The sequence below is a fragment of the Nerophis ophidion genome, linkage group LG03, assembly GCF_033978795.1.
Source record: "Nerophis ophidion isolate RoL-2023_Sa linkage group LG03, RoL_Noph_v1.0, whole genome shotgun sequence".
Lineage (NCBI taxonomy): Eukaryota > Metazoa > Chordata > Actinopteri > Syngnathiformes > Syngnathidae > Nerophis > Nerophis ophidion.
Genome location: NC_084613.1, coordinates 73,057,320 through 73,071,545, shown reverse-complemented (window position 1 = coordinate 73,071,545; position 14,226 = coordinate 73,057,320). Strand labels below are relative to the sequence as shown.

At 40.9% G+C, this 14,226-nt stretch overlaps 1 long non-coding RNA gene across 3 annotated transcripts in view; it reads left to right on the top strand.

Moving 5' to 3' along the window:
* The window catches only part of LOC133550035 (uncharacterized), a 262,035-nt gene that overhangs the window by 159,476 nt on the left and 88,333 nt on the right, over nucleotides 1-14,226 (top strand). Inside the window, exon 1 of one of the 3 annotated variants that reach the window (XR_009806223.1) lies at nucleotides 5,038-5,160. The exons of 1 other annotated variant lie outside the window; for it this stretch is intronic. This is a non-coding gene — a long non-coding RNA (uncharacterized LOC133550035). Of the gene's footprint in view, nucleotides 1-5,037; nucleotides 5,161-10,039; nucleotides 10,248-14,226 lie in introns of those variants that run through there. One more of the 3 variants, XR_009806224.1, reaches the window with a different exon arrangement.

Below are 14,226 nucleotides of genomic sequence, written 5' to 3'. Positions count from 1 at the left end.
ATGGAGAAAAATCTACTCCAAAGTGGGCTGGACTGGTAAAATCAGGACATGATAACATAAAAATAAAGACTTTTTTTTTTTTTTTTGTTAACTTGCATGTTTAGGTTAATATTATTCTATCTTTATTTGTCGTTCTTTATATTTTGTGAAAAAATTATTCGATAATGTTCATCAGTCAACTCATTGGTGTTCATTTTCAATCTATCAAGATAAAAAAAATTGTATCAAAATCAAATTACAATATGTTATTCATGTTGTTTGATCATTTTCCTCGACATATGTGGTTTATTTTGTATATATGTAGCATCACATACAAAGAATTGCTATTGCGACATCCAGTGGACACATTTTAGAACAGCAGTTTCTTTCATTCAAAAATTTCAGGGTCAATTTTATACTTCGCAAACCTGTTCGCGTGCCTGATCGGGCCCTAGGGCCGTATGTTCGACACCCCTGCATTAGCTCTAATACAACGGCTGAATAATGATTTAAATAATAATCTCAATGTTGTTTTTTTACATAATATACCAAAATTAGTAAAAAAAAAATACATATTTTTTTTAAGTTAAAATAAAATGTATGTATGTTTGCATTTGTTAAAACTTGTAAAACATCCATCCCTCCATTTTCTACCGTTTGTCCCTTTTACATTGTTCAATCCCAACTTTTAACTAAACCAATAGTCCTGTCATCATTATCAAATGTGAGAGTCAATAATCATTTGAAAAATGTTGCAACATGTAAAAACTGACACTATAATTAGTATATCAGTCATTAAAAAACAGTTAAGAGTTTACATAAAATAACTCCAGTCCATAATTTAATAGACACAACTATAATAATAACAATATTAATGATAATTAAAGCTGCAAGCAGCGATGGACGGGACCGACTTTTGCTGGTGTTTCCAGCCTTTACCCATTATACATATCTTTACCTGCACATTACATACCTTCCCTCCATCCTGGGGTCACTCTGGTGCTTATTTCTTTCACTCATACATGCTGGTGCTTCCTGCCATCACCTAGACAACATATCTTTACCTGCACGTTACCTACCTTCTCTGTATCCTGGAGTCAAACTGGTGCCTCCTTCTTTCACCCAGTTAACATATATGTACCCGAATAATACCTACCTTCTCTGCATTGTGTGGTCACGCTGGTGCTTCCTGCTTTTAACTGGCCATCTTTAGACGGCAGCAGCATCAGCGTAGCATTTCTTTGAAGGCTCGTAAAATCCAAACCGGAGCAGTTAGAAAAACTCTTTGAGCAACTTTTAATCCGAAGGGTTCAATCTCTTTCCTGTGCGAGTTTGAAGTCGACACAACACACGCGCTCAGAGGAGATAATGTTTGAAAAAAGGTGGACAGTTTTTACAAAACTTTTGTTTGGAAGGGGTAACTGCCAATTTCCTTTTGATTTTTGCTAAAGGATGTCAATAAATGAAATGTAGGTCTAAGTGAGACCTACATACAGGTTTTTGTTTCATGTCTCTACGACATTCTTACCGGAAGTTGCAAGCGGTTTTGTCTGTTTTCTTCCCAAGAGCAGTTTTGTCAGTGTTTTATTCCTAGGGGGCGTTAGAGTGCAATTTTGAGTTTTTATTTTTTTTTTTTTTATTAGATTGCAATTTTCACCAGTCCTGATGTGTATGTCGAGTTTGGTGAGTTTTGAAGCATTTTAAGGGGGTCAAATTTCAGCTCAAAGAGGCAAAAATTACATTTTTTAGGAAACTTTTGTTTTGAAGGGGTTTTTGCCAACTTCCCGTTGATTTTTGCTGAAGGATGTAAGTTCATGAAATGTAGGTCTAAGTCAGACCTACATAGAGGTTTTTATTTCATGTCCCTAGGACATTCTTAACCGACGTTACAAGCAGTTTTGTCTGTGTTTTTTCCTAGGGGGCGCTAGAGCACAATTTTGAGTTTTGGGGTTTGGTTCTTTTATTAGATGGCAATGTTTGCCAGTCCTGATGTGTGTGTTAAATTTGGTGATTTTTTTGTAGCATGTTAAGGGGGTCAAATTACAGCTTAAACAGGCGGCGGTATAATAATAACAAAACCTTAGAAATAGAAGAGCGTCCTCTGTCCCAAAGGGACATTTGGTCCCTACTAATATTGATACATTGCTTTAATTTAAAAATATTGTATTTAGTATTTAGTTTAAACATTTAATCATGGCTTACAAAAAACGAAGGCAGGCAGATATCCTGCTGCAGCTCACCATGACAGAATGCTGCCTCCTAACAAGATGGTTCTTGCCTTTTTGGGGGATGGCTGATGCTGGGCTATCATATCTCCGCGGGGTGCCGCTCCTTGCAATATAGACTAGACCAAGGGTCACCAACCTCTTTGAAACCAAGAGCTACTTCTTGGGTACTGATTAATGCGAAGGGCTACCAGTTTGATACACACTTAAATAAATTGCCAGAAATAGCCAATTTGCTCAATTTACCTTTAATAAATAAATCTTTATATATATATAAAAAAAAAGGGTATATCTGTCTGTCATTCCGTCGTACATTTTTTTTCCTTTTACGGAAGGTTTTTTGTAGGGAATAAGTGATGAAAAAAACACTTTATTGAACGGTTTAAAAGAGGAGAAAGCACGAAAAAAAAACATAGTTTATCTTCAATTTCGACTCTTTAAAATTCAAAATTCAACCGAAAAAAATGAATAGAAAAACTAGCTAATTCGAATCTTTTTGAAAAAAATAAAAAAATAATTTATGGAACATCATTAGTAATTTTTCCTGATTAACATTAATTTTAGAATTTTGATGACATGTTTTAAAATCCAATCTGGACTTTGTTAGAATATATAACAAATTGGACCAAGCTATATTTCTAACAAAGACAAATCATTATTTCTTCTAGATTTTCCAGAACAAAAATTTTAAAAGAAATTCAAAAGACTTTGAAATAAGATTTAAATTTGATTCCACAGATTTTCTAGATTTGCCAGAATAATTTTTTTGAATTTTCATCATAAGTTTGAGGAAATATTTCACAAATATTCTTCGTCGAAAAAACAGAAGCTAAAATAAAGAATTAAATTAAAATGTATTAATTTTTTACAATAATAAAAAAAAAATACTTGAACATTGATTTAAATTGCCAGGAAAGAAGAAGAACGAATTTAAAAGGTAAAAAGGTATATGTGTTTGAAAATCCTAAAATCATTTTTAAGGTTGTATTTTTTCTCTAAAATTGTCTTTCTGAAAGTTATAAGAAGCAAAGTAAAAAAATAAATGAATGTATTCAAACAAGTGAAGACCAACTCTTTAAAATATTTTCTTGGATTTTCAAATTCTATTTGAGTTTTGTCCCTCTTAGAAAGCGAGACCAGCTTTCTAGTAAATAAATAAAATGTAAAAAAACAGAGGCAGCTCACTGGTAAGTGCTGCTATTTGAGCTATTTTTAGAACAGGCCAGTGGGCGACTCATCTGGTCCTTACGGGCTACCTGGTGCCCACGGTCACCGCTTTGGTGACCCCTGGACTAGACTATTCCCGTTCCTGTAAGGGTGTCAATACGAGACCACCAAAGACCGCTCACAATTCCTGTAATCATGTTTAATCGTGCTCATTAGCACTCCTCGTCTGAAGACAATTACTTTGATTGACAACTCTTTGTCACGCACTGACATCACGGCGACGGGCAGTGTTTAGTGTTCTGAAAAAGAAAAAAACAAACAAACAGAATTGAGGCACAGCCAAATGAAGACAAAAAAGAAGATGCAACCCTCAAAATTCATTACAGTCTGTTGTTGCCATGGCAGCAGATGACCTCAAATCCTTTTCTAGCCCCGCCGCTCTTTTCTCTAATGTTATCAAGAACAAATCCCACTGTTCCAGTTGGTGAAAGCGCTGCCGGTGCGATGATTACATCAGTTTACAACACCGCTGTGTGTGTGTGTGTGTGTGTGTGTGTGTGTGTGTGTGTGTGTGTGTGTGTGTGTGTGAGTTGTTATTGTGGCGTAAAACCACTTTCAATGGATCACCCTGGCGGTTCAATTTTGTTAAATAGAAGCTGGACACCCAAACACATTTATGTTTTTTTCCCCCTTATATTCAAGGCTGCTTTAATTTAAAATAACAACAGTTATACCATATATTTGCTATTAAATAATGCATATTTTTTTAATTTTAAAACTTTTTTTTTTTTACCAAAAAGCAAATAAAAAAAAATACAACAAATGTAACACAAAATATGTTGTTAACTAAATGAATAAATTCAAGGGCAGCACGGTGGTGGAACGGTTAGTGCGTCTGCCTCACAATACGAATGTTCTGTGTAGTCATGGGTTCAATCCCGGGCTCGGGATAGGGATCTTTCTGTATGGAGTTTGCATACTCTGGCTTCCTCCCACCTCCAAAGACATGCACCTGGGGATAGGTTGATTGGCAACACTAAATGGGCCCTAGTGTGTGAATGTGGTCTGTCTCTCTGTGTTGGCCCTGCGACGAGGTGGCGACTTGTCCAGGGTGTACCCCGCCTTCCGCCCGATTGTAGCTGAGATAGGCACCAGTGCCCCCAAAAGGGAATAAGCGGTAGGAAATGGATGGATGGATAAATAAATACATACATTTTCAGGACTAATTTATTGGATTAAAAATGTGTTGTTCAAAGTACTAGTACTAACAAAAAATATTTGCCAGAAACAATAATGAAATACCTAAAATATAAATATGACAAAAATTGGAAAATGCTAGAATGACTTGTCTTAAAAAAAAAAAAAGATAAATAATTTAAATACAAAGACTTAAAAGAGGCCTTATTAGTACTAGTACGCCATTGGAGTTCGACACTTTTGTGGGGCAGACTGGCTCGTACATGTGTGATGGGATGTAATTTTAGTTAGTAGTGTAATTCAGTGATTGTATGTAGTGGAGTAGGCCTATGTCATTTCATATTCGCAACTTAAATATGTGTATTTTTAAATGGCAACAGTAGAGCACCGTTATTTGTAATATAGGGAGTTAATTTTTGTTGTAATTCCAGCATTAATAAGAGCCATTGTAATACTGGGCAACTCCAGCAGGGGGCGCGTTGTACTGCGAGCTATACTGAGAGGACACGTGACTTCCTCGCAGTCATCACAGAAGTGTACAGAACGAAGTTGTGTCCTTGTGTCTGTACAACTAAAACATCTCCCTTCTCAGGTACGAGTGCTTTTATTTAAATAATTTTACCCCCAAATGTATCTTTGTACTGTTAAAACATGTTTGAAAGAGTATATTGTTATAATCTCTGTCTTCTCAGTCGACAAGGCTTTATATATAACCAAGCTAACGCTAAAGCTAATGCTAACTGCCGATGTCATGGCGAATGCTAGCTGTTGGATATATACAAAAGTGTACTTTATTATTAATCTGCGTGTATTTCTGTTTAAATGTGTGTTTTATAGAGTTTCTGGGACTACTTCAGTGTAATTTGTTATGTTAAAGGGGAACATTATCACAATTTCAAAAGGGTTAAAAACAATAAAAATCAGTTCCCAATGGCTTGTTTTTTTTTTGAAGTTTTTTTCAAAAATTTTCACCTCCCGGAATATCTAAAAAAAAAAGTTTTAAAGTTCTTGATTTTCCCTATTTGCGATGCGACTGTCCAATTCGCTATGACGTCATATAGGGCTGCCAATACAAACAATGGCGGTTACCGCAGCAAGATATAGCGACATTAGCTCGGATTCAGACTCGGATTTCAGCGGCTTAAGCGATTCAACAGATTACGCATGTATTGAAACAGATGGTCGGAGTATGGAGGCAGATAGCGAAAACGAAATTGAAGAAAAAACCTGAAGCTATTGAGCGAATAGCTATTGACACTATTCGGCCATGAAATTGGTGTACCTAATGAAGTGGACCATAACATGGCTGCCTTATTAGCATCGCCGGTAAAATGTGCAGACCAAACGATCAGGACTTTCGCATCTTGTGACACTGGAGCAACTTAAATCCGTCGATTGGTGTTTGTTTCGCATTAAATGTGGGTATCTAGTTTCAAATGTACATACAGCTAGCGTAAATAGCATGTTAGCATCAATTAGCGTAGCATGTTAGCATCGATTAGCTGGCAGTCATGCCGTGACCAAATATGTCTGATTAGCACATAAGTCAACAACATCAACAAAACTCACCTTTGTGATTTCGTTGACTTAATCGTTGCAAATGCATCTGCAGGTTATCCATACATCTCTGTGCCATGTCTGTCTTAGCATCGCTGGTAAAATGTGCAGACACTCTGGCAAATTCAATGGGGGTCTCGCGACAGATTTCTTGCCAGTGGTGCAACTTGAATCCCTCCCTGTTAGTGTTGTTACACCCTCCGACAACACACCGACGAGGCATGATGTCTCCAAGGTTCCAAAAATTAGTCGAAAAAACGGAAAATAACAGAGCTGAGACCCGGTGTTTGTAATGTGAAAATGAATATGGCGGGTGTGTTAACTCGGTGACGTCACGTTCTGACGTCATCGCTAAAAGACCGATAAACAGAAAGGCGTTTAATTTGCCAAAATTCACCCATTTAGAGTTCGGAAATCGGTTAAAAAATACATGGTCTTTTTTCTGCAACATCAAGGTATATATTGACGCTTGCATAGGTCTGGTGATAATGTTCCCCTTTAAGGAATGATTATTGACTTTTGCTACTCAAACAATATGGGCTTACTGTATGGGATGAACCTTTGTATTTACTTGAGACATCTTCAAATACTGTGTACATGTAAACAAGTTTGATGTTTGATTGTGGCAGTCATTACAGACGTGTACAGAACAAAGTTGTGTCCTTGTGTCTGTATAACTAAAACATCTCCCTTCTCAGGGCGATTACACATGCACATTCATCCTCCGCTGTTGCCGTTTCTAAAACAAAGTGGCATCGTTCGAACTTCGGTTGTCAGAAGTCTTGTTGTGGAAGCGCTAAAAACGACAAAGATGATAAAATGGACAGGAAAACCTCATGTAAAAATATATAACGTATAATATATCAATCAATGTTTACTTATATAGCCCTAAATCACTAGTGTTTTAAAGGGCTGCACAAACCACAACACAAACCACTACGACATCCTCGGTAGGCCCACATAAGGGCAAGGAAAACTCACACCCAGTGGGACGTCGGTAACAATGATGTCTATGAGAACCTTGGAGAGGACGAAAGCAATGGGTGTCGAGCGGGTCTAACATGATACTGTGAAAGTTCAATCCATAGTGGGTCCAACACAGGCGCAAGAGTCCAGTCCAAAGTGGAGACAATATAGTAGCAAGAGCCCTGTCCATAGTGGAGCCAGCAGGAAACCATCCCAAGCGGAGGCGTATCAGCAGCGCAGAAATGTACCAAGCCGATACACAGGCGAGCGGTCCATCCTGGGTCCCGACTCTGGACGAGCGGTCCATCGTGGGTCCCGACTCTGGAGAGCCAGTACGTCATCCATGGCCATCGGATCGGACCGGACCCCCTCCACAAGGGAGAGTGGGACATAGGAGAAAAACCCTCCACAAAGGAAAGTGGGACATAGGAGAAAAAGAAAAGAAACAGCAGATCAACTGGTCTAAAAAGAGAGTCTATTTAAAGGCTAGAGTATACAAATGAGTTTTAAGGTGAGACTTAAATGCTTCTACTGAGGTGGCATCTCGAACTGTTACCGAGAGGGCATTCCAGAGTACTGGAGCCCGAAATGAAAACGCTCTATAGTCCGCAGACTTTTTTTGGGCTTTGGGAATCACTAATAAGCCGGAGTCCTTTGAACGCAGATTTCTTGCCGGGACATATGGTACAATACAATCGGCAAGATAGGCTGGAGCTAGACCGTGTAGTATTTTATACGTAAGTGGGGCTCTGCCGAGCCCTAGACAGCACCGACACTCAACAACAACACATCATTTGCAACCTATAATTACTGGTTTGCTAAACATATTTTAAACCCAAATAGGTGAATTTAGATAATATCCCACGGCACACCAGACTGTATGTATCTCACGGCACACTAGTGTGCCGCGGCACAGTGGTTGAAAAACACTGGCTTAGGCTATAGGAGAAAAAACACACATGGATGAAATGTGCCCGTCGTACTCGGAATGTTTACAAGTGAAGTGAATTATATTTTTATAGCGCTTTTCTCTAGTGACTCAAAATGCTTTTACATAGTGAAACCCAATATCTAAGTTACATTCAAACCAGTGTGGGTGGCACTGGGAGCAGGTGGGTAAAGTGTCTTGCCCAAGGACACAACGGCAGTGACTAGGATGGCGGAAGCGGGGATCGAACCTGGAACCCTTTACCAACCGAGCTATACAAGGTCAAATGTGTGTCAGCGTTAAAACCGCGTCTGTTTGCTTCAAACTGACAGTTTGACGGCGTGTGTCTAAGCAGCTTGGCAGACATTAGTATTATCCAGCAGCTCATCACCAGGCTGTCACTTTGGACTAGACCAGGGGTCGGCAACCTAAAATGTTAAAAGAACCATATTGGTCCAAAAATAGAAAAACAAATCTGTCTGGAGCCGCCAAAAATTAAAAGCCATATTACATCCATATAGTGTGTCATGAGGTATAAATTGAATTAAGATCACTTAAAGAAAATCAAATGACCTCAAATATAGCTACAAATGAGGCATAATGATGCAATATGTACATATAGCTAGCCTAGATAGCATGTTAGCAACGATTAGCTTGCAGTGACCAAATATGTCTGATTAGCACTCCACTCAAGTCAATAACATCAACAAAACTCACCTTTGTGCATTCATGCACAACGTTGAAAGTTTGGTGGACAAAACGAGACAGAAAAAGAAGACGCATAAATTCGGAGAAAGTTATATATGTAAACAAACTACGGTGACTTCAAGGACTGCCAAAATTAGTAGGACAAAATCCATCCATCCATCCATCATCTTCCGCTTATCCGAGGTCGGGTCGCGGGGGCAGCAGCCTAAGCAGGGAAGCCCAGACTTCCCTATTTCCAGCCACTTCGTCTAGCTCTTCCCGGGGGATCCCGAGGCGTTCCCAGGCCAGCCGGGAGACATAGTCTTTCCAACGTGTCCTGGGTCTTCCCCGTGGCCTCCTACCAGCTGGACGTGCCCTAAACACATCCCTAGGGAGGCGTTCGGGTGGCATCCTGACCAGATGCCCGAACCACTTCATCTGGCTCCTCTCGATGTGGAGGAGCAGCGGCTTTACGTTGTATAAAACGGCGCTTGCCATATACTCGAATCAGTAAAGCATGTTTAATGTAAATAGTGTGCTTTATAACAATTAGGGAGGTTTGTGTCATGTTTGTCCTCCTACAGAAACCAAAATAAAGCAAAAAATATATATTTTATTTTTTCTTCCCCTCATCTTTTTCCATTTTTCATACACTTGAAAAAGCTCCAGAGAGCCACTAGGGCGGCGCTAAAGAGCCGCATGCTGCTCAAGAGCCGCGGGTTGCCGAACCCCGGACTATACCGAGGCCACCTCACCTTTTTTAATTTTCTACCGCTGTGTGAGACAAAGATGGAAGCGACGTGTTACGCCTCCCTCCCCTTTCACCACACCTCGAGACAAAATTAATCATTTCCTCGCTCCAAATGAGCAGCAACGTCTATTAATCACCGTCAGACGCAGCCTTATCTTGCAAAGTCTTGGTTGCCCACTATGGATTTCCCCCAGGGGCCGCCACCTGAAAGCCTAATAACCTCCATGCATTCGCATAAATTAGCACTCACAAGGCCCGCGATTATCCGTTTCATCTAGCACCGCCTTCAGGAGTCAAATGCATCTTTTCAATCGCTTGATGGAAAGCACAGAGAAAACAGAGGTGAGGCACCAGAAAAGGCCCTGCAGCAAATTCAAAGGAGTGTTGTGCTGATCCCGGCGTTATCGAATCAAGCCCCGCGTATCAGTCTGCAAGGTTCACAAGTGCAGCTTCACGGAATTACAAATGTGATCTCTAAATCTCCCCGACATCACCTCCCACGCCTGAGGGGAGGACGCGGGGGCGGGGGGGATTTTTCAACCGCAACCTTCAGCGAGTGACTCATTCTCTTTATCTCGTGGTTTTGACAGCACCGGACTCTAAACTATGTTTTAGATTCTGTTTACACTTAAGGTGAGACGTTTTCAATTACCGTCTTCCACTTGAAGTGAAATGTGATGTAAAGGAAGCGTTTGAATCCTTCATCTTGCCGAAAGTGTTACGTTTCGGTGGCATTGTGGTGACGACTTGTTCTCTCGTGGGTGCAGCGAAGATGGAACACAGCGTGAGGGTAAGGATAATGATTTATTTACACACTAAAGAACACTATAAAACAGACTAGGTAACAAAACACTTTGCATGAAGGCACTAACAAACAAAACAACAGAACTAGCGTGGGAACTAGAAAGAACAGAAAGCGCTAGCGTGAGAACTAGGGAAAAGAACAAACAAAGTAGCGTGGAAGCTAATCGAGCGCTAATATCAATCAATCGATCAATATTTACTTATATAGCCCTCAATCACTAGTGTCTCAAAGGGCTGCACAAACCACAACACAAACCACTACGACATCCTCGGTAGGCCCACATAAGGGCAAGGAAAACTCATTTGCGTTCCAGCTTTCTACATAATAATTTCTGAGCTCTACTTTCTTCTGTAAACCACGGGGTATGTTATCAATGGTTTCGCGCAGGGCGTCGTTAAAGTTGTTAGTGAGGTTATCAATAGAGCCCACATACTTTGGGAATGGTGCCATTACCGAGGGCAGTAGGTCAGCAAGAGTTGTCGTTGTGGCCGTATTAATGTTGCGGCTGCTATAGCAGTTATTATTATGATTAGTTTGACGAACATGCGTCTGAACCTCAAATTTTATAAGGTAATGATCGGACAATACTTTAGTATACGGGAGTATCGTAACTTTGGAAACCCCTAACAAGCACTAGGTCTGTCGTATTACCGTTGCGATGCGTGGGTTCATTTATTATTTGTGTAAGACCACAGCTATCAATTATAGTCTGGAGCGCTACGCACGGTGGGTCCGGGTATTCATATGGATATTAAAGTCCCCCATTATAATTATATTATAGATCAGCAACGAACTCTGAGAATTCATTGATAAAGTCCGAACAGGGCCCTGGGGGGCGGTAGATAACAGCCATGTGTAGAGGCAGCGGTGTGACAGACCTCATAGTAAGCACCTCAAATGATTTATATTTATTATTTATGTTAGGAATAAGGTTAAAGTTTTCGTTGTATAATAGTGTGACCCCCCCACCCCTTTTAAGGGGACGGGCAATATGCGCATGTCTAAAGTTAGGAAGACATGCCTCATTTAGCGCAAAAAAGTCGTCTGGTTTAAGCCAGGTTTCGCTGAGACCGATGATGTTAAGATTGTTGTCTCTGGTGATATCATTAACTAACAACTTGTTGGGAGACAATGATCTTATGTTTAAAAAACCTATATTATAGGTAGTGAGTGGGCTGTTTTAGGGAATTTTTGATCAAATTATCCGTAGAAGCAATATTAATAATGTTGTGTTTATTATGCCCAGTGCATTTAGTATAATTACGACCATTTTGGAATTTTCCGATTGTTTGTTTGTTGCTTTGATAAACTGAACGCATCATAGTTTGCCACCTCAGTAGAACGCATGTCCAACTCTGAAACAATCAAAGCAGAAAAAACTTGTTCTAATACGCAATTGTGTTAATAGTTACCACAATGCTGGAATGCGACGGCATCTGTTGCGTGGGAGCAAACAAGAGTCCAAGAATGAATTTCCAACAAAGGCGGTCTTAAATAAGGAAATAAATCAGGAGGCAGGTGTGCGTGATTAAACGGAAGGCAGGTGACACAAGTGCGTTGCTAGGACAACAGACACAAACCAGGAAGTGCCCCAAAGAACTGAGGAAGACAAATACAAGACAGAATGTGATAACAAACACAACCAAAACCAGAATATGCCATGATCTAAGACGTGGATCATGACAGAAAGTTTGCATTTGATGTGCACCCCGGAATTGGCTGACTGCGTGGGTTCCCCTCCAGGTACTCGGGCTTCCTCCCACCTTCAAAGACATGCACCTGGGGATAGGTTGATTGGCCCTTGTGTGTGAATGTTTATCTGTGTTGGCCCTGTGATGAGGAGGCGACTTGTCCAGGATGTACCCCACCTTCCGCCCAATTGTATAGTTCCAGCGCCCCCCGCAACCCCGATGGGAATATGGGTGGAATGCATCCATCCATCTATTTCCTACCGCTTATTCCCCTTTGGCGTCGCAGGGGGCGCTGGTGCCTATCTCAGCTACAATCGGGCAGAAGGGGGTAACACCCTGGACAAGTCGCCACCTCATCCCAGGGCGGGTGGAATGCATACGAATGTTTAAAATGTTGACTGCCCCAAAGCCAGCATAGCAAGTTAGTTTTTTATGAATTGACCAAAAATAAGTCACAGGTAGTTGACCATTTTGGTTTACGTTCCACAATTACTGAGTTCCTTCAAAAGTATGAATGTTTGGGGTTTTGGCAAAAACCGCTGGACTAGACCTGACCAATCTAAGTCCATGATCCCGACCTGATAAATGGGTTATACTTGTATAGCGCTTTTCTACCTTCAAGGTACTCAAAGCGATTTGACAATATTTCCACATTCATCCATCCATCCATCCATTTTTTACCGCTTATTCCCTTTGGGGTCGCGGGTGCCTATCTCAGCTACAATCGAGCGGAAGGCGGAGTACACCCTGGACAAGTCGCCACCTCATCGCAGTAGTTCCACATTCACACACATTTAAATAGACCTCCTTTTTAGACCAGTTGATCTGCCGTTTCTTTTCTTTTCTGCTCTGCCCCCCTCTCCCTTGTAGAGGAGGGGATTCAGGTCCGGTGGTTAGGATGAAATGCTGGCTGTCCAGAGTCGGGACCCGGGGTTGGACGCATGCCTGTGCATCGGTTGGGGACCTTTCTGCGCTGCAGACCTGTCTCAGCTCGGGATGGTCTCTTGCTGGCCCCACTATGGACTGGACTCTCACTATTATGTTAGATCCACTATGGACTGGACGTTCACTATCATGTTAGCTCCACTATGGACTGGACTCTCACTATTATGTTAGATCCACTATGGACTGGACTCTCACTATTGTGTTCGATCCACTATGGACTGGACTCTCACTATTATGTTCGATCCACTATGGACTGGAGTCTCACTATTATGTTAGATCCACTATGGACTGGACTCTCACTATTATGTTGGATCCACTATGGACTGGACTCTCACTATTATGTTAGCTCCACTATGGACTGGACTCTCGCTATTATGTTAGATCCACTATGGACTGGAGTCTCACTATTATGTTAGATCCACTATGGACTGGACTCACACTATTATGCTAGATCCACTATGGACTGGACTCTCACTATTATGTTAGATCCACTATGGACTGGACTCTCACTATTATAATAGATCCACTATGGACTGGACTCTCACTATTATGTTAGATCCACTATGGACTGGACTCTCACTATTATGTTGGATCCACTATGGACTGGACTCTCACTATTATGTTAGCTCCACTATGGACTGGACTCTCACTATTATGTTGGATCCACTATGGACTGGACTCTCACTATTATGTTAGATCCACTATGGACTGGAGTGTCACTATTATGTTAGATCCACTATGGACTGGACTCACACTATTATGCTAGATCCACTATGGACTGGACTCACTATTATGTTAGATCCACTATGGAAATTCTGGAAAATCCCTTATCTGCTTATTATGTTACTGGTGTTTTAGTGAGACTATAAAGTCATACCTGAAAGTCGGAGGGCTGCGGTGACCGCCAGTGTCTCTGAGGGAAGCCACATGGAGGAGCCAAGAAAGTCCCAGTTGCTTTTTTGACAGCTGCTGCAGGAGGACGCAGACTCCGCTCAAGTCTCCGGTAAGAGCCGACTTAATATCACAATTTTCTCATCCAAAAACTTGCTGGTTGACATGCGGTAGAGAAACATTTTCGATTGACCGCTCTGTTCCATGTTAAAGCTTCACAACAAACAAAGAAACACCGGCTGTGTTTTGGTTGCTAAAGGCAGCTGAAATCCACCGCTTTCCACCAACAGCATTCTTCTTTATAGTCTCCATTATTAATTGGACAAATTGCAAAAGATTCAGCAACACAGATGTCCAGAATACTGTGTAATTATGCGATTAAAGCAGACTACTTTTAGTCGTGAGTGGTGCTGGGATAAAATGTCCGCTCCAACCAT